The 24,501-nt window shown below is 49.4% G+C and overlaps 1 long non-coding RNA gene across 1 annotated transcript in view; it reads right to left on the minus strand.

Annotated features, from left to right (window-relative positions):
- Positions 1-24,501, minus strand: part of LOC103349149 (uncharacterized) — a 317,640-nt gene that overhangs the window by 14,102 nt on the left and 279,037 nt on the right. The window contains exon 5 of the long non-coding RNA XR_011379581.1: positions 10,031-10,132. This is a non-coding gene — a long non-coding RNA (uncharacterized lncRNA). The remainder of the gene's footprint in view (positions 1-10,030; positions 10,133-24,501) is intronic.

The following is a 24,501-nucleotide window of genomic DNA, read 5'->3' on the forward strand; positions in this document are numbered from 1 at the left end:
CCGGTGTGCCGGCGCCGCTAGGCGGAGGATTAGCCTAGTGAGCCGCGGCGCCGGCCTCTGCAATTGATTTTGTGGTGGTGGCTGCACAAGGTTTCTGAATACACTAAAAAAAAAAAAAAATGGTACTCTAAATGGGGAAATTACATGGTATGTGAATTATACCTCCATAAAGCTGCCATAACACTTATTCATGGATTTTATTGTTAACAACTAGTCCCATTCTTCTGGGAGGCCATCCTTAGTGAATCTCACGATGTGCATCTCCCAGGAGCGTATGGAGTCACCTGTGACCAAGCGCAGGTGTCAAAAGACAAGAAAAGAGTCCATGCAAAGTTTGTCCTTGTGATAGACTCCAGCCTGTATCGTTCTTATGAATGCTATTATGCAATTCGGTCACTCAGAAATAGAAGAATCTGATTTTTCTATTAGGCATTATAGATTGCTTACCCATTAATGTTTTAATGTAAGGTGAATAAAAGCCCAGAAATATGTATTATCTGCCCAGCCCACGGTGCTTCCTGACCCACTGGCTGGAGGGATCATGCACTAGCACCCCCAGCAGAACCCTGGAGCCTCCTATGTCATCGTTTCCTGAGGGCTGCTGCAGGTAGGGTCTGAATCCAGGGGATGTGTTCTGCCCACATCTTAGAGCACCTGCAACATATCTGCGACCCCCTCCAAGAGCCAGTACCTGCGGAATCCTAAGGGGATTCTCCTTAGTCTGCTGGAACCCAATGTGTCCAAAGGCACAGAGGACCAACCAGTAGTGCTTAAGAGTTTCCACGTCTACCCATATAGGGAGTGTGGATGGGGAGATAGAAAATACATGCAGGCAGCCCTGGCTTCAGAGTGTCCCCTGGGATCAGGCAGAAGTCGCCCTCCAAGGGACTCTGCCTGGGATCACCTTAGCTTGTCTTCTTCCCTTCCCTGTCCTGCTTCCTCTTTTTGCTGAGAGATCTTCCCTGGCAGTAGTTCCTTTATTAATCACCTGCACACCAATCTGTCACCTCAGAATCTACTTTCAGAGAGCTTGATCTAAGACTGCAGTCAACGTCTATGACTGAGTTCCGTGTCTAGTGTGGCTATTGTGTCTGTGGGTGCAGCTGACCTACCATCTCAGCTGGTTTGGGAATCTGTACAGGCTTTCTTCCTGGAGCTACGGAGCACTTGGGTGGGAAAGCGATCAGCTGGGATTCAGCATTTTTCCTGTCCTTTCTTGGAAGCCCCAGTGAAGTCTAGCTTGTAACCTTGACCAGAGTGGACGTGGGAGAACCTGGCTGAATCCTCCTTGTCCCAAGGAGGGTGAATCCTCTGCCCTCCCCCCACCCCAAATATAGGATGCACCATGCTTAGGCATGCAGTGTGGATTGCAAGGGAGATCTGTCCTGATTTGGACTCCAACCAGGGGCCCCAGGTGACCCACGGGAATTCAGCCTGTCTCTCAGTTTTCACCTCCGTATGCCAGTGTCCCAGGAGCCTGCTTCAGCTTTCACAGCCACCCTCTCTCACTTTCGAAAGGTGGCGGCAGCCAGAATGAGGCTTCCTATGTAAGCATGACCAGTGTGAATTCCCGAGCCAGCTTAGATCCTGGCTCGCCCCGAGGACTCAGGCAAGTTCTCAAGCCTCTGGGAGCAGCTCATTGCTCCTGGTGAGGAGGCTCCCACTGCAGAGGGGAGCTCTGAGCATGAAATGCAACGATGCATGCAGTATAGGAGGTGTCCCAGCAAAAGCACACACAGGGGCTGTGAGTTGCTCCTACTTGAAAAAAAAAAAAAGAGAGAATACGTTCTCTATGGAATAAAACATAGCCTGCATGGCTGACAGCGTCACTCGGGGAACTCCGAAGGCACTTCCTAAAGCGGGGGGGGGGGGGGGGGGAGTTACGTTGCAGAGCAGGAAAGCACAAGAAGTGGTGAGAGGCCGCAGACGCTGGGGATGCGGGGAGATTTCCGGGTGGGAAAACAAAGGGTGGTCTCTCATCAGAGGCCCTGCAGGAGGTGGAGGAGCTGACGCGCAGTTGTGTGGGTGACTCTGCTTGGTGCTCTCCAGAGTGGGGGGCATAGGGACTGAGTCCTTTCCTAACAGTTTGTTGTTCTTCCCCGCCCCTGTGGGCACCCGGCTACTGCAAACACAGAGGGCAAAGCCATGATGGGGTCTTTGTTCCTCACTTCCAGTGGCACTGACCAGGGATCTGGCTCACTTTGTGACCACTTGCTTTTTTTTTTTTTTTTTTTTTTGGACAGGCAGAGTTAAGACAGTGAGAGAGAGAGAGAGAGAGAGAGAGAGAGAGAGAAAGACAGAGAGAGAGAGAGAGTGAAGGGTTTTCCTTTTTCCATTGGTTCACCCCCCAAATGGCCACTACGGCTGGTGCGCTGCACCAATCTGAAGCCAGGAGCCAGGTGCTCCCTCCTGGTCTCCCATGGGGTGCAGGGCCCAAGCACTTGGGCCATCCTCCACTGCCTTCCCGGGCCACAGCAGAGAGCTGGACTGGAAGAGGAGCAACCGGGACAGAATCCGGCGCCCCAACCGAGACTAGAACCTGGGGTGCCAGCGCCGCAGGCGGAGGATTAGCCAAGCGAGCCACAGTACTGGCCATGTCCACTTGCTTTTAACATCTATTCCAGGAGGAAAAAAAATCACTGGACTGATACAAAAGACACCTGGGAAACCGCTAAGCCACTGTCACTCAAAACTGCAGAGCAGAAAGGGAGGTGCAGCAGTCTACGCTGTGGAGACAAGGAGAGTGGCTCCCTTTTGATGTGAGAGGTGAGGGAGGGACCCTCTTCTGGAATGTTCCTGTCTGCTTTGTTTCTTTGAGAGGCAGAGCCAGGGACAGACAGACACAGAGAGATCTGCCATCCGCTGGTTCACTCCCCAAGTGCCCACCAGCAACCAGGGTTGAGCCGAAGTCAGGAGCTAGGAACTCAGCCCAGGTCTCCCTGAGAATTCACCAGGCAGTTCTGGTCCCTGTAGCTGACCATACCAGAGGCCTCTGATATCCCTGCCAGAATATTTAGTTGCATAACCTAGCAAGTTTCCTTTGGGTTCCCGCTTGCAAATGTCATTCTAGCCAGTTTAAGCAGAAGGTCAGGTAACTCACAGAACCTCTGACAGGCCCAGGAGATCAGTCACCAAGGCCCTGTGACTGAGGACTGTGGTCACATCTCATCACAGATCCGCTTTCAGAAACATAGCCCTGAGGACAAACGTACCTGCTCCCCTAAGTGGGGCTTGGTGGCTACTTGGAATAACCCACAGCTCAGCTCATAGGACGGAGTCTCCGGGCAAGTTCATGGGACTACTAGTCTCCCAAAGTCTCACGTGAGAGTGTCAGATGGGTAGAGCCCCAGCCTCTTGCCTGCACCTCCGCAGCAAGGGTGGTCAGACAAAAGGGAGTCCAGCTTCTATCTTGGGGAAGAACCATGAGCCAGAGAATTTCCCCAAAGACGGGAAGAGATGGAGGCATCCAAAAGTAACCACTCCCCACTACTTGCACCTGAGTCTCTGTGAGCTTCTCTGAGGACTGCACACATGATCCTTCATAAAATTGGAATGAATTAACCAATGCACACACCGCTGCCACACTCAGCAAATATGAGGACTCCCAGGCATCACCCTAGCCAAGCCCTAGGACATCCATGCCTGTGTGCAACGTTATAGCATTGGCCTGGGCCTACCTCTGGCTCCTACTTCCTTGATTATCAACTATTTTCCACTTACCAGGAATCCCAGCCAGGATAAGATAGATACACTAGTGCAAAGCAAAATGTAGCCCAGCCCTTAGGTTATAAACTGCTTGCCTACCTGAAGCAGGTGGGAAGACCCTTGCTGGTGCCACAAAGCAAGTCCCACACACTTCACTGCAGCTGGTGGGTAATAAACCTATTTCTATGCAAAGGTATCTTGTTATGGCTAATAATTTTTATGCCAGCTTCCAGCCCATTCATAAGGAGTATTTTTCAGAATCAGCTGTTAACAAAATAATGAACAAAATAAAATGTACAGTGTCAGTAATTATCAGTTTCCTTTGATGAATCCGCCCTAGAGTTTGTTCTTGCCAATCTGATGTAAAAATTAAACAGAACAAAAGAGTGCCTTTGGGAGGGGCATGAAATCAGCATTTAAAAACAACTGCTTCATCCATTTTTGTACCTTTGCATTGAATACAATTATTTCAAAGGAGAGGCTGGGAGGTAGAGAAGGGAGCCAGCCTGATGGGCTGCTATGGACTCCCCCACTCCACCTGTACTGAGCTGTTTGGCAAGAGGCTCTGGGTGTCCAGTGGGGAATATGTGTTGATCTCAGAGCGGTGAATTGGGCAGTCAAGTGCAAGGCCCAAATCTGCTCTAAACAGGTGGTTGGCTCTGCCAGGTGGTGGGGAACCTGCACGACTTAGGACCAGGAAAGAGTCCTCTCTCTTCTCCCAAGTTCAATTCTTCAGAAGCTTCACTGCTGCTGGGAAAGGACTGGCATTACCTAAGTGCTCCTTTTAATTAAAAATATTTATTTTCAATTTACTTGAAAGGCAGACACACATGAGAGAGAGAAAGACATAGAGCACAAGAGCCACAAATGCCTTCAACAGCCAGGGCTGGTCTGGGCTGAAGCCGGGAGCCTGGAACTCCATCCAGGTCTCCCACATGGGTGGCAGGGACCTAAGTACTTGAGCCATCATCTGGTGCCTCCCAGGGTGCGCATTAAGCAGGGAGCTGGACTGGAAGCAGAGGAGCTGCAACTTGAACTCAGGCACCCCAAAATGGGAAGTGGGCATGCCACACAGTGTCTTCACCAGTGTGCCCAACACCCACCCCAGGGACCCCTTCAAGATGCCACTCTCTGACCCCCAGAATGTTAGGTCTCCCTTCCCTTAGAGGGCAGATAGCACAACACCCCTCCGGGTTATAGGGATCAGGTATGCCCAGCCTTAAGGATGTTGCAAAGAGAAATGTGTCCTCAACTCTTCTATCTGGGGAGCAAAGATGTGTGGTACAGAAAACATTTGCAGAACAAATGTTTGTTCGCTTCTGCCCCATCTTCATCAGTGTCGCTGCTTCTACCTGGAGTACCTGTCTCTTCCCTGGCTTCCCATCAGTCACGGAAGCCTCTTGGGATTGTGACAGAAACCATTAAAATGTAAAATGAAGCCCATAAATCTTATGGGAGAGGCATTCTCCTGAATACTTGCAACAGGAACCCCCCTCCCCCCGGCCCCAGCCAGGCTCGCCCTGACAGCTCCCATCTTTGGGTGTAGGAAGGGGACGATCACACAGCGTGGACTCTGCCACCTGGAAGAAAGCAGTGCCTCCTTGCCCGTAGGTCCTGGCTATCTGTTGACCTTCAAATGCAAACCAAAGAGATGAAGGATGGCTGCCGGGGCAGCTGGGCAGCTGGAGAGATTCACTGCTCAGAGATTCAGTCAGTCTGAGAAATCGCTCTGTTCCCAGGGGCGGGTCTTCACCTCCATCACCTGCCTTACCCAGCTCTTGCTGAGACCCTACCTGCACACCACCTTTGGCATTGATCTCGCTTGCTCTCTTCCACTGGAGGTGATGAGGCTTTCTCCATCCTGGAGGGGAGGCACAGGGCACATGTAACTCAGCTGCTGTCTTTGTGATGTCAGAACAGCCCCTCCAGTCCCTAGGGGTGCTGTTGCATTGGTGTCAGTTTGCCACCAAACCCATTCCTCTCTGGGCATGTGGGAGGTCACCTTCGAGATTCCCTGCTACAGCCTCGGAGATCAAGGTGACCGGTTGAGCTTTCCCTCTCCTTTCCTTCCCAAATGTGACCAAAACTTCCAGGATTCTCCCAGGAGCAGCAGGCTGAGCAGCAACACATCCCCAAGACACTTCTCAATCCTTTCTAGCAAATGGGATGCACAACTCCTCCAAGAGGGCGAAGGTGTCTTTTCAAAAGGGATGTCAAGTCAGCAGCTGCTAACGCGAGCCGAGTTCACCCAGAAGCATCAGTGATGTGCCGTGAAGGGCCCCCTCCCTTCCAGTTCCCTGCCTGAACCCGGGAGACGGGCTGGCCCATGGTTTAGGGTGTGCCTGTGATGATAAACCCCAGCTCCGTCATCTTCCATCTGTGGGACCTAGAAGCTGCTTGACCTCTGGGTCTCAGTTTGGTCATCCACAAAATGCAGATAACAATTGTGCTGCCTTGTAGGGGTGCTGTGAAGAATGAATGAGGAAGGGCTTGGCACAGTACCTGGCATGTACCATAGTAGCTGAGGGAACACCAAGCATCACCTTGTTACTCAGATGTCACTGGAGGAGAGGGTCATCAGCCTGACCGGAGGCTAGGATCCTAAGAGGTGCTCTCCTAGGGGCACTGTGGGTATGAACTGGAGATTTGGGCTAGCAACAGAAGCTGTGACCTTGCAGAGTCAGGAGCCAGGACTTCACCTCTGACCAGCATCCCTGGCCTGACTTTAAGATGAGCAAAGCCATGGCAGAGAGGTTTTGCTCCCTTTTCTGCCAACTCCTCTGATTATCACCTCTCTTGTGGTTTGGCTAGCCAAAGGCAAAAAGAGGTTGGTTTCTAGTAGGACCTTCTATCCAGCACTAAAAAAATTTGGAATTTTCTGGAGGCTAGGGCAAGACTTCCAAGACTGTTAAGCAGAGGGTGAGCAGAACTATGGCTCTGAGGAATCACAAGGGAAAATGTCGCACACCCACAGGTGTCTGTAGAGGGCCATGTAGTCCTGAGGCCAGAGGTGAGTACATTAGTGAGCTTTTCATGACTATAGCAAAATACCTGAGGCAGCCTAACTTTATAAAGAAAAGAGGTTTGTTTGGGGTCATGGTTCTAGAGGCTCAAGTCCAAGTTCAACAGTTCTGGTGATGGTCTTCCAGCTGGCAGACTCCCAAGATGGCACAGGGTAGCCCATAGCAGGAGACTGGCAGCACATGTATCTGTCTCTATCTTTCCTTATAAAACCATCAAGAGTCAATCCCAGGGACCCCACCCTAGTGATCCAATTCAACCTAATCACTCGCCAAGGGCCCAACCTTTGAACACCATAATCAGACTGAGTTTCTACCCTCTTAGTACATTAATGTAAGACAGTGGGACTAAACCAGATGAGTTCAGGGCCCAAATCATGTTCAAACCACAGCTGTAACAAAGCCGTTGGGGCCTCCCCAATTATTCAAGTAAGAGACATCCTCTTAAGACCAACACAGGGCAGAGGGGACAGAGAGGTGGGAAGAGATGCAAGTGAAATCAAGGTGGTAAAGGTGCCCAGGCTTGGTGGAGGGTTGGATGCAGAACAGTCAGTGCTGTGGTGACTGGAACCAGCTGTGGATGAGACCCCCATTGAGAGGAAACTTATCACAAACCCAGCAACAGCTTTTGCATCAACTCATTTGAGTGACAAACGAGACCCTGCCTCAGCACGGATGTGCATAGGGGTCCTCTGGGGTTTGCAGGCTGCACCTCTGGAAGCTGATGCCTTTGAAAAACTGGGAGGAGAAGCAATGGGAAGATTCTGTGCAGGCCTTGAGGCTGGGGAGACGGGCAATCCCAGGGGAGGGTGAGCCCTTCCTCTCTTCTTGCCTGACCTGGCCCATGGCTGCCCAGCTCCCTGCCCTGCACATGCCACTGTCACGTGGGAGAAGCCTGGGGTGCGGAGGAGATGTGGTCCCTGACAGAATTCTCTGCTTGTCGGGATTCCCTGGGGCTGCCTGCCAGGGAGCAGCAGGCCTCCGGGGAGCTCTGCTTGCTTGCCGCTGAGCCTCTGCAGAGCTCCGGCTGTCAGCAGGAGACAGGAGGGCAGCAGCCCCGAGGCTTGGTGCTACTGCGGAGGAAGCACGATGCTGTGGCCAAGGAGGAGGTGAGGTGACAGCCGTACCCGGTGGCAATTCACAGGTGAGTCCCAGGAGTTACGATACACAGAGGCCAAGGAAACTGAGCAACACACCAGGTTGTGTCCTATACAACCAAATAATGCAGAGACAGGCAACGTGACTCAGCCTCCCTGTGAAGCTGCTTGAGGTATAAGGTTGACCACAGGGGCCTCTACAGTTAGGGAGGTCACCTATTTGTCCACTGCAGGGCTTGTGGATGTGCCCCGTCCAAACAGCACCTTTGTATTGCATTACTCCAGTCCCACCATGCTGTCTCTGGTGTTTGATGTTAGCAAAGGCGTTTACCCATGCTCCACTTCTGATCCAGTTGCCTGCTAATGCATCTGGGGAAGCAGCACAAGATGGCCCAACACTTGGGCCCTTGCACCCACATGGGAGTCCTAGATGGAGCTCTAAGCTCCCGGATCTGGCCTGGCCCAGTCCTGGCCATTTCAGGAATGCATCAACTGATGGAAGATGTCTCTCTTTCTGTCTTTCCCTCTCTCTGTGTCACTCTACCTTTCAAATAAATAAAAATAAATCTTAAAAAAAAAAGCATAGTACTCACTTCTTGAGGGTTGGAGGGAGAAAACTCCAGGTGGGTCATGATGGCAGCATTAAAACTATGGGATCCAAAGCACAAAGCTTATATTTTCTATGCAAGTGTCCTTTAGATCTACTAAAGTCTGGGGTGTGTACTGGCATCTTTTTGTCCTTGTTAGCATCCCTTTGCCAACCTCCTCTTTCCTTCTCCCACTTCAGCTCCTGTATTACCTTTTCTGTTGGGCTTTGTAGTATCATTTGTTTAGCGGTTACTCTAGAAATTACGAAGTGATCCTTAACTTACTGCAATCAACTGTCAATACGTACTATTACTGAATCCTGGGCAATTCAAGACCCTTCCAATAATGTAAATCCATTTACCTTCCTGTGTTTTTTTTTTTTTCTCTCGCTCTCACATTTTATGTCTATACACAAGAGTGTTTCAAGAGGTCCATGGAAAATGGAGTTAAAAGATAAGTCTGTTTTGGTGTAAAAAAAAAAATACTTGAAATCCATGCCTACATGGGGTCTTCAAAAAGTTCATCAAATGTATATTATTAAAAAGGAGGCATAGATTTCCATTTTTTGGCACCAAAAAACTTCTTTTAATTATGTTTTCCCAAGAACTTTTGAAGTACCCTCATATGTGATATGCTATTATTCTTGCTTTTAACAGTCCGCGTTTTTTATATTTACCCTTCTAGGTAGCTGCGTTTCCTCCTGTCCCTCCCCCCTCCCTCTAGAAGCCTTCTCCTTTGCAAAAAGAAGTTCCTTGAGTATTGTTTCTGTTCTAACACTGGCCTCAGGCTCAGATCCTCCCTCCCACATCAATATCTGGATTTAGTCAAGTTGCTTGTGTTTTCATCTTCGTGTTTGTTTTCGGTCTCCATTATTTCAGAAAAGGTGATAGAATCCTGTCCATTGAACTTTTCAAGTAATACACTGAGTTGATTTTCAAGTTGTAAGTAAATCGTTGTCCACTTGGTCCGGAAGGAAAACTGAGATGGGGTAGGAGATTCTCAGAGTCTGGTAAGAGGAGCCTGTGATATGTGAGATGCTGGGAGGTGGAATGGAAGAAGGAAGCTGGCCCTCCTCGTACTGAACACCTTTGAGCAGGAGGCAGCTGGGTCTTAGCACGGAGCTCTGGCCAAGGGTTCTGGAGGTATGACCGTGGGCAAGTCACTTTCCTTCTCTCATCCTTGTGAGGGTGTTGATCAGCCCAGCATCGGAAGGAAAGCTTATGGGTATTTTAAAGAATAACTGGCATTTACAGTAAACCCTTTGCAGCAGGCAGTATGTTAAAAACTCTTCACAGGGCCAGAGCAGGTAGCTATTACTACTTCTATGTTTTTCTCTAATGACAAGATTTCTCACACCTGTTATTCATCAGCAAATGGCTATTGGAAATGTTCTGTGTCCCAGTCCCGGATCAGGTGCTGAGGACTCAGAGGTGACCCAAAGCAGGGCCCACAGGCCCCCCTGTAGCTCATAGTTGCTGCGAAAGGCAGCCATTCATCTAGCAATCACAACACAAGGTGTAATTGTACCCTAGCCATATTAGCCAGCCTTTCATTCCCTTAGCTAAAATAACTGAGACGAGTTTCTGGGGAAGGAAAAGCAAAAGCCAGAAGCAGGCTTACAGCTTGAAGACTCAGAGTTCAGGGTCAGGAGGCCCCATCTGTCTGGGGTCTGGTGGAAGCCAGCAGGAGGAGCAGGTGCAGAGGACGGGTCTCGTGGTGAACCTGGAAGCAGAGAGAGAAGCCAGGTCAAACTCGACTTCAGTAGCCAACCCTCCCAGGGGAACTACATTCTGAGGGCAAGCCCCAGTGAGATAAAGACTCCCTGCAGGGTGACCACTCACAGGGCAGTATTAGATCAAACCTGCACTCTTAATCCATCCACCATTGACGTAAGAGTTCAAACATCTGTGTGAGTTTGGGGAACTGAGTCCTGCTCAATTTAGAGCACCAGCTAAGGACTGGGGAGAGAAACTCATTCTGTAAAAGCACTAGTGGGGGCTCTGGCACAATCTCGGGGGTCCTGGAGACCATGGCTGTCCAGCTCCACTGAGCTAGGGCCTCTCCTGCCGCTGGTCTCCTTGCCTGGCTACCTGCTACCCATCCACCAGGCCTATGCTCGCTCCATCAGAGCCCTCCTCCGACCCCGCACCTGCTGTGTACCTTGCACCGAGACTTTTCTTTTGCAGAATTTCACACCTTTAAATCAGAGTTATTTGTTTAATCTTTATTTTCAGTTTTTGAGGCTCCCCTTCCCCCCTATAAATGCCACATCTATCATATGCCCCACTGTGTCATCTACGCCTTGTGCCTGGTACTTATTTCTTTGCTAACCTACCTGCAGGTGCCTCTTTCCTTGGCCCTTTCTTTTTTTTTGTTTGTTTTTTAAATTTCTTGCTTGCAATTCTATGAGTACGTACCATTCTCAGAGCCCCCCATTCTTACGCACCCGAAATGCAGCACCCAGGCAGGTTTCCAGCTTTGCTCTGGGGTTAGGGAACACACCCTCTGCTCTCAGGGTCTCAGGCAGAGGCTGGCATTGCATTATCGCGGGCAGTTTCACAACCTAATTACAGGTCACTAACGCTGGCCCCAGCCAGAAGGGGACACTCCCAAACTTACCTTTGATGGGGTGAGGGGAGGGAAGGGTGAGCTAACTCCCTTATTCCCTACACAAAACAAAGTACAAATATATCTCATGCACTCTTAGGAAGAAAAATTGCACTTGCTTTGGGTAAAACAAAGAACGGTTGTATGCCACCATGCAAAGAAATGCAGAGCTGGACAGGGCCAGGGAGCATATCAAACTCAGTGTCTCCATTTTTCAGAGAAGGAAATCAGGGCCCAAGGGCACAGCTAGTTCCCAGCACAGTCCAGACCAACCTCAAAATCAGGCCTTGTGATGCTGCGTCACAGCAATCACTGGCTTAAAGGATGTGCCTTGATATCTACTATTTCCTTCTTGTCCCATTGAACAGATTTTCAGCATTTTCCTGGGCAACTCCTGGGCCTCCCTATGTAACTGACAGGGAATTAATTAATTAATTAGTCCAACAGTATTTTCTGAGCAGCAGCCATGGGCCAGACATTGTGTCTAGGGACTAGGCAAGCCAAGATCACTAGGACGATTGAAACATGCTTCATGTAGGGGCACAGTTGAATTGTGTTGGCATGTTCAGCCCAACTCTCTCTTGAGTTTCTTGGTGTTATCTTGATCACTCAGTTTGTAAAGAGGCGGGGAAATGGTTAAGGACTCTGTGGAAAGGAAAGAATAGCTGAGGTGGCTTTGTTTTCTTTATTTCTGCTAATAAGTCTGGACTCTGACCTGTGAGGTCCCCACCTGGGAGAGGAATGAGGAGGAAAATCTATCCTTGCCTTGAGCGTTAAACACTCTTCTCACTCCAGTCAGCCCTCCTGTTTGCCTCCTCCCACTGAGGGACTTTGGGTCCCACCTGAAAAGAAAGAGACAGCCCAAAGGGAACTGTCACCCCCAACACTGGAGCCACATTTGTCCCCCAGTAGTTTCTGTAGGAATCGTGACTTCCACTGGCAGCTTCTGCCCTGTGGCATTTGCTCCGTCCTGGTTCTATACGTGCCTTGCTCTCATCACCAACACGTTCTTGGTTCAGTCCCATTGTGCTTTTGGTCTTTGTTGAGTATCTAAATTGGGGTTGTCCGACAGAACTTTCTAGAATGATGGAAATAGTCTATAATCTAACACTGTCCAAATAGCAGCCCCTGGTCATATGATTTTTTTTTTAATCTTTGTGTTATCCAAGTGGTGGGTTGGAGGCAGAGAGACCAGGAGAAGTTCTAGTTTCCTCATGAGCCTGTGTAACTTTTAGGGAGGAAGAAAACTGAAATGTGGACGTTGCTATCACTCATCTGTTACCCTGTTTCATGATATCTTGATTTTGTTGGAAAAAAAAAAAAAAGGAGTTTTTAAAAGTCCCACATGATTGAAAGTATGTAGAGAAACAAGAATTTCAAGATGCTAGAAGAACGGTAGCTGGGCTTATTTGACATACATCTCGGCGTCACGCAGGCTAACTGTGCTCTTCTGTCTCTTCCAGCTCTCCTCACCCCAAACTCCAAACACAGGGGGGCAGGGCTGCGTCGACCACACGACTCTGACCTGTTGGTGGGGCAAGGAGGGTCCCGTGGCTCAGACAAACCAGTCAGCTTCCTTCGCTGAGACGTTTCACTTGGAGATAGAGGGGGAAGATTTGCAGCTGTGCAGGATGGGGGCTTGTTTCCAGCCACCCAGAGAAAGCCTGTCTGCTCCGTAAAGAGTGAGCCAACCAGATGTGAGCAGAGCTGAGGGAGGGGGGGGGCTCTCATCTTGTTTCTCATCTCTAAAAGGATGCAAGAAAATGAGCTCAAAAGGATTAGGGAATGTAGGTCAACGACGAGAATCCAAATGTAAGTGGCTCATTGAGTAGGGAGACAAAATGAGGCATCACCCCGCCCCCCCCCCCCCCCCCCCCGCCGCCGCTCATTGCTGTGGTATTTGTCTTTCCCAACCTGAATTTATCTTGGCAGGTTCCTTAGCTTTCTGGCCACTTCCAGGGATTAAACACAGCCAAGTCCTGTGCAATCTTCCATCGAATGCCATGATTTCTCCTTTGCCATTGCCGTCTAGACGTGTGACTCAAAGGATGTCAGTGGCGATGGAGCGTGAACTTTCCTCTTCTCTCTGTCCCATCCCTCCCCTGCCTCTAACTTGTCTGCACTGGGCCAATGGGCACAGCTGGCAAACAGGGGTGAACTTACATGCCTGTCCTGTGCTGGGGTGGCCTTGCTGCGTCTCTGTCACAAGCTGGTTCCACCTGAGCTTGAGGTCCTTTCTTTTTATTTATTTATTTATTTATTTTTTTGACAGGCAGAGTGGACAGTGAGAGAGAGAGAGACAGAGAGAAAGGTCTTCCTTTGCCGTTGGTTCACCCTCCAATGGCCGCCGCGGCGAGCGCACCGCACTGATCCGATGGCAGGAGCCAGGTACTTATCCTGGTCTCCCATGCGGGTGCAGGGCCCAAGCACTTGGGCCATCCTCCACTGCACTCTCTGGCCACAGCAGAGAGCTGGCCTGGAAGAGGGGCAACCGGGACAGAATCTAGTGTCCGGACCGGGACTAGAACCCGGTGTGCCAGCACTGCAAGGCGGAGGATTAGCCTAGTGAGCCGCGGCGCCGGCCTTGAGGTCCTTTCTGACATGGCCCTCTGTGGATTCAGTGGATGTGATTTCCTTTGACCCAGTGCTCAGTCTCACTCCATCTGCATGCTGAAGACTGCAGGGCTGGCCCTGTCTCCTGTTCACCCCACCAGCAGCTCAGGCACCCAACCCCCTTCCAGAGGGGCCACCTCCTCTCTTGGTTCCAGTTTATCTGGGCAGCGCCACAGTTCCTGCCTTTCCCTCCAACCTTCTGCCGGCGTGGAGGAGCTGCTTCATCATCTGAGTCTTGTCCAAGCCTCCTGCAGGTGATACTGAGGAAGGGTGCAGGTGCTTCTCCCCATCAGATCTTGACACACTCTTCCAAGCACTCTCCAAATGTGTTCCCTGCTGCCGGCATTAGAAACAGCCAGGGTGGAACCGCTGTCTTATGGACACTCCCAGTCTCCACGTGTGGCTTTCCTGACTCCTCCTCCCCATTGTTGTCAAGAGGAGAAAGCCCTAGTATCTCCCCTTCCTTCACGGGGAGGTAAGGGAGTTAGTCTTGCCGGGGAACCCCATGCTCATCACAAAGCCACACAGACTGCTCCACTGACCCTACTTCCTCTCTTCTTCCAGTGTTCTCCTTCTGAGTTCCATACAGGGATGGGCTGGTGAACAGCTATGGCATGGTCACTTCTGCTGCCTCTCAGTAAGCTGGCGGGGGTGAGGGGAAGGTGTCACCTTTCTAAAATGTGGGGATCATTAGCACCACTTCATTCTCAAGGTACCAGCTGTCAATTCTCTGGTGACAATAGGGTCCAGTCAACATCCTGTTACAGTCATTTGCAAAGTGTTTTTGCCACCTCTAGACCAAAAGGCTCAAAGGAAGAGTCTGTCACTCAATGCTTCTGTCCCTTTCTCCTGACTACATTTCAGACAGGGTATGGCTATCTATGTCGATATCTACAAGTCGGTTGGAGGAGAAGCCTGAAAAATGCTGAATAAGATGCCTCCCTCCTCGTGAGTACCCTGCCTCCAGGCCAGGGTGCATTATTGGGAGGAGATTCCATAAGTTGGGGGAAATAACTTCACCTGTGGAAACGTCACTGATGTGGAAATACAGGTTCAATTCACCTGCTTTCCCCATTTATCACCTGTGTGACCCAAGGCCATCACCTTTGCTTCTCCCAAACTTTTTTTTTTTTTTTTTTTTTTTTTTTTTTTTTTTTTTTTGACAGGCAGAGTGGACAGTGAGAGAGAGAGACAGAGAGAATGCTCTTCCTTTGCCATTGGTTCACCCTCCAATGGCCGCTGCAGCCAACGCGCTGTGGCCGTTCCACCGCACTGATCTGAAACCAGGAGCCAGGTGCTTCTCCTGGACTTGGGCCACCCTCCACTGCACTCCCGGGCCATAGCAGAGAGCTTGCCTGGAAGAGGAGTAACCGGGACAGAATCCAGTGTCTGGACCGATATTAGAACCCGGTGTGCCAGCGCTGCAGGTGGAGGATTAGCCTACTGAGCTGCAGCGCAAGCCCTCCCAATCTCTTTCATCTCCAAGGAGGAACACGACTATTGACTTTGCTATGTATTTTAGAGATGCACCATGCAGAGTTCCAGAATGGGAGCCTAATAAACAGTAAGAATTAGTCTTGTTTTGGTTTCTCTTCTCCATAACAAAGACCACTCCTTCTCTCCCATTAGCATGAAAGACAGTCCAGACTCCCTAACTGCCTTGCTTTTCAAAATGAATGGATTTAGTAGATTTGTTCCCACCAGGAGGGGTGGACATTAGATTGGCAAAAGTGGGACATCTTAGAGCCGAAGAAGAGACTACAGCTGTGACTGCCCAGATACCAGCAGTTCTTGTGGAGCCATGTCCTAGCTACACCCCTATTCTCTTTGCGGAACTACTTGCCCTGCACCCACACCCAGAGGCTGTCATTTTTTGGTTCTCCTCCCCCTTGACCTCATGGGGCCTTTCATAGTGTCTCACCTCCTGGCAACTGTGATTGGTCCTAGGATGGACATCAGGACCTTGTTGGGGATGGATTTCATTAGTTTTATTCTTGGGAGATAAAGTTGAGAGAATGTATACCCAGAGCTACTGGAGACCATGATTTCAGCCACTTGAGAGGAAATGGGAGCTCCTTATAGAGCGCAAAGAGAAAGGAAGGGAGGATGGACCGGGTCTGGGTCCCAGGCTCCACATGACCTTGCCTTGCTTTAGTGGTTCCTGTGGTGCCTTCCTTGTGGATCCTGGTGGTGGTAGGGTTTTTGAGTACAATTTTGGGGAAGAAACTGTCGATAAGGTGGGGACAAACCAAACAAAACACCTGGTTTACAATCCTTTATCTTGTCTGGCTTGCTCAGGATGAAACAAAAGAGCAATCACAAGGGTAGGATACCAGGACATGCTCTGATTCCATTGTCCAAGCTAGTTTGATTGGGTTGCTGTTCCTTATAGCCACATGCACCTGTCTGTCAGAGTTCTGTCCCCAAGAAGCCCCACGTTGCCTCCTGCCATTGAGATCAGATATCAGAGTCATCACTGGTGGGCCTGCTAAACCCTGCTGCTCTGGTTGTCCTCTGAAGGTACTCCTATAATAGCTTAGGGGTGACTTTAAACTGGCAATATTTCTAGAGTGAGCCTACTAGAACTGGCATCTGATGATTCTTTTCAAATGGGTCCCCTACACTGTACCCAGTGGCCTTCTGTCTAGAAGGCAAGACTCTTCAGACCTGGGGCATGGGCTGACTCTGACCCCTGCTTTCCCACCTTTCTCCAGAAGCTTCTGACCAGGTGACAGTCTGTCCTGTTACCTTTATAGCTGACATTGTGACCTCTTGGGAGAGTACCTCTTTGAGAAACTCTATCTCTTGAAAGTTTATTTGGGTTCCCTAATTAGAGCCCATTTTTTGGCAGGTGATTAAAGTCGGTCTCACCAAATGGAAATGCCAAGATCCTTTACCTTGTCTCTTGCCTTAGCTTTGGGGCCTGAGCTTACCGGTACTAAGTGGCCTCAATGTCAGCTTCCTGTGCCCTTCCACATCCCCCCTACTCTGATGCTTCTCTGTTCCTTGACACTTCCAGAGCAGAGCAAGGGACCTGGAATCATAAAGAATTAGGGTTGACCCCTGGCTCAGTGAATTTGGACCCAAACTTAATCTTGCTGAACCTCAGGTTATTCATTCATAAAGTACGAATAATAATAGGATCCACCTCATGGGGTCACTGACCCTGGAACGAAGGAAATTGTGATTTCCACTTCCTTCCTCTCCCCAATCATATGTCTGGAATAGGAAAGATACAATTCCCTAAAGGAAGGGTAGAGAGGGCTGGAGACAAAACACTATTGTCCTTGCAACCTCAGATGTCCTTACATGACATGCTTTTTCTGGAACATGTTGTCACCTGTTACCACGTGAAAATGCAATCACCTATGCTGGTGTCTGAGTCAGCCCGAGCAGCTGCTGCCTCTGCTCTAAAAGGAGACCTCGGACATTGGTGGTTTCTAAGGGACTGAAGGCTGCATTCATCTGTTAAGGCTGTAGTGTACCCCTGTTGCCTAGCACAGGCTGTAAAAATGTCTGGAGTCAAGTTAATGCCCTGAAAGAAGAAATGTCATGTCTTAGGGCTTTAACTCCCCAAAAACTCCTGGTGTCATCCAAGAGCAGCCACTGCCACCAAGAATGCTGAAGCTCCTCCTGATCTCATGCTCGTGTTAATTTGCTAATAGAGGTAGCAAGTGCGCACTTCGAAGGCTCCTTTTCTGTGATCTGATCACTGTTTTCCCAAGTTTTAGATGGAGAATAGTGAGGACTTCAGTGCGAGGAACCTACTGAGCGTCTTCAACAGGAAGGACATTGACCTTGGCACCACTGGCCCCCAAATGATCAAGAGACACAGACCCTAGTCTCCATGACCTTGCACACAATGACAGTATCACATGGTTGAGACATGCGCGGGATGAGACACAGCTTGGCCAGAGAAGAAGGAACCTGCAGTGGATCTTACAGTCAAGCACTCTTACATCAGCAGTAAGCTAAGTCTGGGCCATGTGCTTCTCACTGTCCTCTGAAGACATTCAACATGTCTTCAACTCAGGGCCTTTGCACCTACGATTCTTTCTGTCCAGACTGCTTTTTCCTAAACTACCCTTGTGGGTCACTCATCACACTGAAATGCTATTTTATCAAGAAGGCCTTGACCGGTCCTTATAAAAGACTCCTACTCATCCCCCAGTTTCTATCCTACACATATCTCTTTGTCTTCATTTATTGATAACAACTGACATACTGTGCACTGATTGGTTCTCCAGTATCTCAATCAGAGCAGAACCTCAGTCAGTATGCAAACACTGAGTGCTGGAAGTACTCAGATACACAGGAGTCTCAGACTTGACCTCCACACTCAAGTCAAGCAGTGTGTGAATGGAAATAGTCAAACAAAATAGAACAAAACACCACTGCTAGTTTAGTGGAAGCGTGTGCAGAGTGCTAACACAGCTCGAAGCAGGAAGCTATTAATTATTTCTCATCAGGAAGGAGTGGGAAGAAGAGGTGCCATCCCAGAAGTCACATTTTACATGACTCTTACAAAATGAATAGAGTTTGAGCAGTTTCTAGGGGGTTAATACCCACATCTCTTGGGCTCACCACCCAGGACATGGTACTGCTGCACCAGATGCAAACTTACATGTCAGTCTCAGGCTTTCTTTGCAAAGTGTGCTGGTCAGGCTGAAAGGGACAGAAAGATAGCTCCCCAGGAGTAACTCGTGGCCAAAGGGGTACAGTAGGAGGAAAAGTACCCCTACTTCTTTGCCCCTCAGGAGGGACCACTTGGAGGTGAGTTGTGAGGTTGCCAAAGGGATTGAGCCTTCCTTGCCCCCAGTGGGGACCACTAGGTGACACCTGCCTCACAGTTTTCCCTCCTTCCCCTGTCTCATTTCCATGCTTCCTGAGATCACCTCCCAAATGATTTGGAAATACTGGAGCAAGAGCTAACACTGGCCAGCCTGCTGCTGTATAGGGTACATATAAACGTGAAGTTTAAATACAGTGAGATTATGCAGATGGACCAGCTGGGAGTCCAGCCTTCTACCCTTCCATAGACACTGCATTGATTGCTGACTTAGCCTTTCAATTTTTCCTCATTCTGTTTGCCATTGTTTCATTCCAGAATTTCCTTGGGAAATTTCTCTTGGGAGAGAAACAACACTCTTGCAATGGAAGTCAAGTGGTGTCATGCTGGCCTTGGGAAATGCCACTGGGGGCTGATCCCTGGGAAAAGTATATGGCACAGAAAAAAGTTGCACCATGGTGGCACATCATGGATCAGGGGCAGATACTTGGTGAGTGGCTTTGCCATGTGTGGGAAATGGAGAAGCAAGTGTGAGACGGTTGTTCCTTTAGGTTACCCTTTCAAGTCAAACAACATTGTCATGTCAGTGACGTCTCCTTGAGTGAGTGGTCCCGTTGTTCTGAGAGATAATTAAATAGTACCCAGAGCATGGGCAATCAATACGAGGGTTGCCTCTGGAATGGAGGTGACAAGAGCAGCAAGTGTTTTGAGATATACATCCGTTCTCACGGGGGCTGTGCATCTTGCAAAGGGGGGGTTTCCGAGACCGGCTGGTGCAGGTTCTAATGGCTCTAATGTGCCTTCCCTAGATAAGTGACCGCTGGCCCTTGCGTCTCATCCAATAGGCTGAGAGGAAATTGAGCTGCCAAGCCATATGAAAGTCCTGCTAGAGATTTGGAGGAAGATGAATGGTACTTAAGTAACAAGAAGACCGTGAAATCAAACCATTAAAAAACAATTTCAAGACCAGTCAACTTCTCTCACCTTCTTTTCACTGTGAGAAAGCCCCCCAAAGTCATTGGATGGCTCCTTTGATCTTGCTTAAGTTGGCATATTGACTTTCCCATCACTTTCCATGAGAGCACAGAGGTGCTCCTTGCATTGGGAAATGCTGTCTGTGTGGTGGTGATGGGGAGGCTCTAACCCCTTCCTTCCTCCCATTTTTCTGGCCTTGGGGGGCAAACTGGGATTCTTGGGACTGACCTCATCAAGGACACCTGCGGGTGTGCCCAGGAGAGGCAGTCTTGACAGATTCGCGTTTCTCTGGTTTCTAGAAAGTTATTCGCCCAGCCCAAGTTCTCTGTCACTTTCTATGCTACCTGACCCCAGAATCGAGGTAACTGACTTTAAATGCAGTGCTGGCAGGGACTTTAAATATGGTAGTGGGTGTTATCCAGCACACAAATTTCTCCTGCTCCAAAAGCCCACTTCTCCATTTCTTTGTTTTTAGATATAATTTAATCGTACCAATTTTAGAGATGTACACTCCGCGTGTGAACAATTAAACCAAATGCATTTGATAAAGTGAAAGGCCACTTTGAGTCTCCACTGTCTGCTTCCCCGGAGGCCGCAGGTGTGCAGAGCACAGGTGTGTCCCTCTAGTCATTTTCCACTCATTAACATGCGACGTATTTGGTCCTTAGAGAAAATACGGCGAATATGCATTTAAGCACCCTGCTTTACATACTATTCCACCACTTGCTGGCCCACTCAATACAGTCCTTTCAGTTGATAGGACTGGACTCAAAACCACTGATGTGGTCACACAGCTCGGAGGGCAGGATGGAGGCTGAAACAGCTCAGCTCCACTAGCTTAGCCCAGAGGAAAGGAGCCTTTCTCTAATTGGCTCATGCAAAGGGGCCGTCTCTTTCTCGCTTGCATGAATGTTTGTGCTGTGGTGGCCCTGGATAGAGCTAGGATGTGGTTCACTGCACCCATAATATGGGAATGTTGCATTTCACATGTTGATCCCTACGAGTGGACATTGGGGTTCTCATTTGTTGTGATCACAGGCGATGCTGCAAGGAGCAGCCTTGTGTGGGTTCCTGCGTGCACCTGTGCAAATGTTTCCCCAGGGAAGTGGTGGGGTTGCTGGGTCACAGACACGCACAGTTTAAATTCAGCTAGACAATGCTAAATTGTCCTCTGAAGGGCCCTTCTAACATGCAGCTCCTCCCCAAGTGCAGAAGCGTGCTCATTTCCATCATCCCTGCCAACACTTGATGCTGCCAGACTTCAATTTTTCGTAATTGCCTTCTGTCTTCATCTGCTGGAACGACTATAACAGAATACCATACGCTGGCTGGCTTATAAACAACAGAAATTTATTTCTCATAATTCTGCAGACTGCAAAGTCCAAGATCGAGGTGCTGTCAGATTCTGTGTCTAGTAAGGGCTGCTCCCTGGTCTGTAGATCCTCATTGTATCCCAGCACAGTGGAAGGGACTAGCTAGCATTTGGAGGTGTCTTTTATAAGGGCACTAATCCCATTCATGAGGGCTCGGTCCTCATGATCTAACCATTGCTCAAAGCCCCCCCACCCTACCTCATAATACCATCGCTTGAGTTATTAGATTTTTTTTTTTTTTTGGACAGGCAGAGTGGCTAGTGAGAGAGAGACAGAGAGAAAGGTCTTCCTTTTGCCGTTGGTTCACCCTCCAATGGCCGCCATGGCTGGCACGCTGCAGCCGGCGCACCACGCTGATCAAAAACAGGAGCCAGGTGCTCCTCCTGGTCTCCCATGGGGTGCAGGGCCCAAGCACTTGGGCCATCCTCCACTGCACTCCCGGGCCACAGCAGAGACTAGCCTGGAAGAGGGGCAACCGGGACAGAATCTGGCGCCCCGACTGGGACTAGAACCCAGTGTGCGGCGCCGCTAGGTAGAGGATTAGCCTAGTGAGCCGCGGCGCCGGCCCTGTTATTAGATTTTAACATATGAATTTTGAGGGGGCACAAACTTTCAGACCATAACACCTTCTACTTCTTAATGTATACCTGTGACCCTACTGCTGTGGAGTTATTCCTAACCTACTGTTCTATTTTGCTTCTGTTTTTTTAATACACACACACACACACACACACACACGGGGGTGGGGATCACTCCCGTTCACTGATTTGCTCCTCAGATGTCCGTAACAGTTATGGTTGGGCTGCGCTGAAGCCAGGAACTCAATCCGCACCTCCCAAATGGATGACAGGAGCCCAATTCCTGTGACATCATCACTTTCTGCCAGGGTCTGCAGTAGCAGGAAGTTGGAATCAAGAACTGGGACTGGGTATTGAATCCAGGTCCTCAACTTCATCTCAGCTTTGGCTCTTTGGCCACCCAAGCTTCCTGCTCCTTGGCTTACACTCAGACAAGTGTTGTTTGCCCCTATTCTAGCCCGAATTCTAGATGGCAAATGGACAGGAGGACAACATTGCCTCCCCGTGGCTGTGTGACCATAGGCCAGTGACAGATGGGGCCTCAGTTTCCCTGTCTGAAACGTAAGGAACTGTGTTGCAGGAACTCCAGCACCCTAGCTTTCAAGCACTGGCCTGAATCAGACTGAAAAACTTCACCTTAAAACAACACTCTTGCCCCCATCAGCAGTAACCACGGTTCTGGTCTGTTTGGAATGTTTTACTGGGAATGTGCATAGACATGAGTCATTTGGAGAGGTAATAGGTACGTATGGACTTTTATTGCTGCCATAAATTAGGTCACTATTCATTTCTGTGTTTTCATGGTTGGGATGGGTGACAGGAGGAGGATGTTTGGGACTGCCCAACCTCTCAATCAAGTGCTGGCCACGTCTGGAATAAATCAAGCCCACTTCCACCTCTGTAACCACCCCCTTCTTGTTTTCAAGGCACACCTTCCCCATTCATCTGGCCAATACTTATTGAACAACTACAGTGTATCATACTGCACAGCTACTTTAGCAAGGGTTGAGAGTGGAAGGTGGAGGAAAGACACAACAGCTTTTATGAGCTGCCAGCTCTCATGCCTCAGTGCTGTGCTGTCTAGTAGAACCTTCTGCCATGATGGGAATGTTCTGTAAATCCTATGCTGTCCAATATAGACAAGTGGCCATTGACCACTTGCTAGGAAGGCATGGTTTGGGGTCCCTGTGCTAAAGTATAATGGATATAAGAAACCAATACAGTGCCAGGGCCAGGAGTGTTAGGAGCAAACATCCCAGAACTCACTTGTCTCTTTGATGTCTGAGTCTCTTAATCTGTAGAGAGTTATTTTGAGCATCAAAACACAAAAGATACAGGCCTTGGAGTAGGGCCTGGCCATCAAGGGCGCTCAGCCAGGGCTGTCCCCTTTTCTTTCTGTTGTGTCTTGGTTGCCAGGCCTCCTGCGAGTCTCAGACACATCAGTGTGTCAAGCTTGAGGAGGCGGGACGCCGGGAGCAGGGCCTGTGCTTCTGGCCACCTCCTCCTGCACAGCCTTCCAGGACCTTGGCCTCTGACTCACGCAGGTGAGTTGCACAACTTTATAGATGCCACAAATCACATCACCACTCTCCTGCTGGGGAATTTTTAAGGGTGGGAATTCACCTCCCCCACCGCCGCCTACCTAGACAGGTGCTGGAATATAATAGGTGCTCAGTAAATAACTGTGGGTGGACTAATCACCTGAAGTCATCAGAGTTGAGTGAAAGCCAGGAGTCATGGGTTTCAGACCCTCCCAGCTCAGCCTCTCCAGGAAAAAGCAAGGATTTGGGGGAAGGGAGTGGAGGGGCTACGGTTTGAGTCTCAGCTTTGCTGCTGCCCGGCTCTGTGATCTTGGCAAGCACTGACTCTGCGTGGTGCCTTGGTTTTCCCACCTGTCCAGTGGCCTCCCTGAATTCTCTCACCTCAACACACATAGGCTATATTGGCCAGGCAGGCCCTGAGGCTGGGCACAGGCATAAAAATCCACATCTCTCCTGGGGTCAGGGACGGTTTAGGCTGCTCACTCGCCGTGGCCCGCCCTGCCCCTGTCCCTCCACACAGCGGGAGCCTTGCAGTTGGCTTCCTGCAACTCCAACAACAGGCGGCCCCCGTTTGCTCCTTCCCTTCTCTGACCTCACCCAGCAAGCCCTCCAGAGGCAGTCAAAGCAAACAGGACTTGAGCAACCTGGCCAGGAAATCCAGAACAAAGGAGGACTTCTTTTATCAGCTGTTTCCTTTTGTTAGATGATAAATTGTGTGTGCAACAGCCTTAAAAAAAAAAAAACAACACTGGAACAGAAGAAAAATAAGTTATATAATATTCTGATGAAATGGAGGCACTCATTTTTTTGTTAAAGAAATATATGATTTCTAGGTGCTGGGCGCATTGATTTGGGACTGGTGCTGAGTAAAACCTAGAGCCTGATCCACAGGCGTTCATACCGTAGCAGAGACAATGACAGAACAGGAATCCTGCCTGGTCCAATGGATACATCCCAGGGTTCCCAATGGATAGCAGAGTCTGCAGGCAATACTAATTTTCACATATGCATACACACAACATGCATGGTAGAAAGTTTCACATATAAATTAGGCACTGTAAGACATTCACAAAAATATCAAACAGAACAATTACAATAATCTGCTGTAATAAAAGAGAGGGGAATATGATCTGTCACTCAAATTTTCTTAGTGTATTACGGATCTCAAAATTTTTTCTTATTAAGTAGAGACATCCCACCTTTTCAAATAAAGAAAGTGTTTTATGGTTTCTCTTCAGCGTAGCCAAATTGCTAGCATCCCTGCTCTTTTGCTTTGGGGCCTTGAGTAAGTACAAGGAGCAGGTGAACAAAAGCAGTGTAGCTGTGACCATGGATCTGATAAAGAAGACCGTACCCAGTGACTAACGGGCTGCTGGTGCGTACGGCGTGGATCACCAGGACAAAGCAGTGACTCATGTCCTGGGAGGGATGGGATGCAAGTGGGATTTCATCACACTGCTCGGAGTGACGTGCAATTTCAAACTTAGAAGGCGCTGATTTCTGGAAGTTCCATTTAATGTTTTTGGATGGCAGTTGACTGGGGATAACCAAAACCATGAAGAAAGAGGAGAAACGGGGGCGTTATTGTATAATACACCTAGGGGCCAGTTTGCCC

Source organism: Oryctolagus cuniculus, chromosome 10 (genome assembly GCF_964237555.1).
Source record: "Oryctolagus cuniculus chromosome 10, mOryCun1.1, whole genome shotgun sequence".
Taxonomy (NCBI): domain Eukaryota; kingdom Metazoa; phylum Chordata; class Mammalia; order Lagomorpha; family Leporidae; genus Oryctolagus; species Oryctolagus cuniculus.